This window comes from Magallana gigas, chromosome 5 (genome assembly GCF_963853765.1).
Source record: "Magallana gigas chromosome 5, xbMagGiga1.1, whole genome shotgun sequence".
Taxonomy (NCBI): Eukaryota; Metazoa; Mollusca; class Bivalvia; order Ostreida; family Ostreidae; genus Magallana; species Magallana gigas.
In genome coordinates this window covers 34,874,128-34,877,886 of record NC_088857.1, presented here as the reverse complement: position 1 = coordinate 34,877,886, position 3,759 = coordinate 34,874,128, and positions in this window count along the sequence as shown.

Genomic DNA, 3,759 nt, shown 5'->3' with positions numbered 1-3,759 from the left:
TTAATTTTACTCCAAACAACGGGGAGTAACTCAGTTTTAAACGTGGGTCATGTGGTTTTTTTCTGCAGTGCTAGCTTCCTTTGGACCCACATGAAGCACCAAAGAAAGGATTTATTGAAACAAATATTGCTGTCTGATTACATGTAATTAAACAATAAACCGCTTTAAGGTCCATGCGTGTTTGAAGGTATAGGCCTACATTGAAGAAAAAATAAAAAATAAGTTTATAAACGAAACATTGAAGTGTATAATAACATCGAGCGATCAAAATCCAGTGCACAATTAAAAATATTGATAACTTTTTTTTTATTATTTTATGTTAAATATTTAAAGGGCAACATTTGAGTGTGTGGGTTTTAAAATTTTATATGCTGTATATGGGTAAAAACTTCCCTAATTATAAATTCATTTTTCCTTAATTTCAGCTATGAATTCAGTTCTAGTGTTCTCCACATCTCATTTTGTTTTAGATCTAAATATAGGATTTTCAAACCAGCAACTCGAATCCCAGGCACCTGACATTATACTAGTTTATTTCTCTCATAACAAAAATAAATACCTTAGGCCTATATCTGTATTATTAGATATAGGGTATTTATTTTTATTATGAGAAAAATATATTACCGTCAGGTGCTTGTGTTTCATTATGTTCAAAAGACGTCAATTACATGTATGTCCCTCGTATGTTCATTTAAACAATAAAATGCTTTCTTTGGTGATTCCTGATCATGTCGCAATATGTGAAGTTGGCGACAGTGCAGAAAAAATACATAACGCGCGTTCGAGGGTTAGGTATTTTTTTCTGCAATGATCGCTACCTTCATAATCAGCATGAATCATAAAAAAACATTTTATTGTTTATATTTGCATCTGTCTTTTAACAAATTAATAAATTGTTTGTAAAAAGTAAGAAACATTAACCAAATTTTATTGTTATTGTATATCAGTACCGTACGTTAGCTAAGAGAAACAGCCAAATCGTCTCCTATGGGAATTTGAGTCTTGGTCGCTGTCGCTTGTAGATTTCAATCTGGCTTTTTAGCTCACCTGAGCTGAAAGCTTAAGTGACCTTTCTGATCAAAATTTGTCCGTTGTCCGTCGTCGTTGGAGTTGTCGTTTGTAAACTTTTCACATTTTCATATTCTTCTCCAGAACCACTGCGCAAATTTTAACCAAATTTGGCGCAAAGCATCACTGGGTGAAGGGAATTCAAGTTTGTTCAAATGAAGCGCCTCACCCTCTTTAAAGGGGAGATAATTTAAAATTATTGAAAATATGTTGTTATTTTTAAAAAGTCTTCTCATGGTCTCCGAGGTTAGGATGGGGCCACAACGGGGGAGGGGATATCAAGTTTAACATAGGAATATATATAGAAAATCTTTAAAATCTTATTCTTGAAAACTATTTGGCCAGAAAAGCTCCAACTTGTGTGAAGGCATCCTAAAATAGTGTTGCTTCAAATTTGTTTAAATCATGGTCCCCGGGGTTAGGGTTGGGCCACAATGCGGGGGGTGGGGTGAATTTTTACAAAGGAATGTATAGAGAATTTAAAATCTTTAAAAATATTCTGTGAAAGTTTTCAGTCCAAATAGCAGTAACTTTTGTGAAAGCACAGGTTGTGCAGATTTAAGTATGATCAATCCATGATTTCCTAGAAAAAAGCGGGGCCACAAGGGGGGGGGGGGGGTGGTATATCAGAATAGAGAAAATCTTCTTACAGGTACAACAACAAAAGGGACTTGGTATTTACCATTAAATATGTGGAATTCGATCGGCAGAATTTTTAGATTTCTTGAGCAAAATTTGTGTACTTTAATAGTTGTCAAGATATTTTGATTTTGATACTGTAATTCTAATTTGATCAGAGTTAGAGCTATTGTTGCACAGGTGAGCGATGTGGCCCCTGTGCCTCTTGTTCTATAGAGCTGTGAACTAACTATAAGTTTCCGTAATAAGTAGAGGGAATCATACTCTATGTAAATAAATGTATATGTTCTTTGATCTTTTTTGTCTTGCCTTTTACAGAAAAACTATCTTGTAACCAAAATGCCACTGTATGCATAGCTGACTTGGGCCTATTTGAATTTTGGGTTTATTTTTTTTTTAACTTTTCCAGTGTCTTTGTCTGTGATAATTTTAGTACCGTGTGGTTCAATACACTGTGCCAGTGACGCAAATGCCGTCCTGTTGGGTCGTCAATCGCAACTTCTCGGGTTTTTACGAGCCTGCCGGAAAGGCCCGAGAAGTTGCGATTGGTTGGGAGTCAAGCGGGGTTTGCATAATATTAAGGAATATAGATATACTAAAAATATCAATATTTAATTTTTAATCTGCATTTGCTGAAAAATATATAAATAGAAGTTATAAGGAATCATTCTTTGCATTTGAATATTATGAGGTGATAATTCTGGTCGGCTGGTCTGATCTATCCCAATCGCTGGGTACACAAGCACGATCGACCAATCTGACTCTTGATTAAATAATTATAACTGGTAAGTTTATTCCTTGCATATTTTAATGCATTTGAGATACGAGAAAATGAGAGAATTTTATTATGGGGAGGGGGCTTCTTTTGGGGGGGGGGGGGGATTAAAACCAAGATACTGAAAAGAAAATATGCATGCAGTATAGCGATTCGTGGGATTCCCATCACAAATGGAAACCAACTGGAATAGGAAATGAAATATTCATTAGAACGAGAAAAATTAAGCGAGTTGGTCCATGGACAGCAAGTGTATACCTGTTAAGCTGGCCGTGGATCTCCAACGGTATATGAAATATCCCCTCTCATTCTTTCCAAATATCTTCTTCTTTTTTATAGTTGGAAGTGAATGCGTTCTCTAATTAGAAGCAGTGTTTAGTTCTATTGTAGATTCGTCTAGTATGGACAGCTAGCCGAGGTGCATGCATTGTTCAGGTGTCAGCAATGATAAAGAATTAGTCGAATAATAAACATTTTTGCTGTCTTCAAACAATTAAACAACAACAACTAGACATGATGCAGCTGCCAGCACGCAGCAAAACAAGACACAAAAGGTGAAAATAAACAATGACATCAAGATGAAAATAAAACAGGAGTTTCAAAAATAGTTTGGTATAACAGACAAAACCTCAATTTCTTTGGAAATTATAACAATACATGGTGCTTATTAATGCTTCGATTTTGTCATTCTGCAGAAAACTGCGTGTACATGAAAATTTCTTTCTCTCTCTCTCTCTCTCTCTCTCTCTCTCTCTCTCTCTCTCTCTCTCTCTCTCTGTTCATATAAAATGTCCTTGTCAGCAATGACTGATATAGTTATGACAGATAGGAATTCCTGTTTTCGTGACTTCTATACGTTTTATCTTGAATTGTGCAAATCCGGTGAAAAAACCGAGTACATTATCTGAGTTACGAATCAACGGATGCACGATTCGTGAAAATGAGATCCCGGTATTGATAATGCAATACATGCACATGTAAGATCAGATTTTAAAAAAAAAAAATGGATATATTAGTTTAAAATACCAATTTTAATTCCATCGAGTGTTATAAAAATAAATTAACATTCATTTGGTTTTAAAAAATTATTCCAAAATTATGACCACGATATATTTAAATTAAATATCTTTCGTCAATTTCTTCACATCATATGACATCTGTCAATTTTTGTCGATTTCCTACCTAGCAATTGTCCTGCATATATTCAAGCAAATTCATGTAATGTAAAAACCAATTTAGAATTGCATAAAATATTAACTGAAAAACATTCAGTGTAA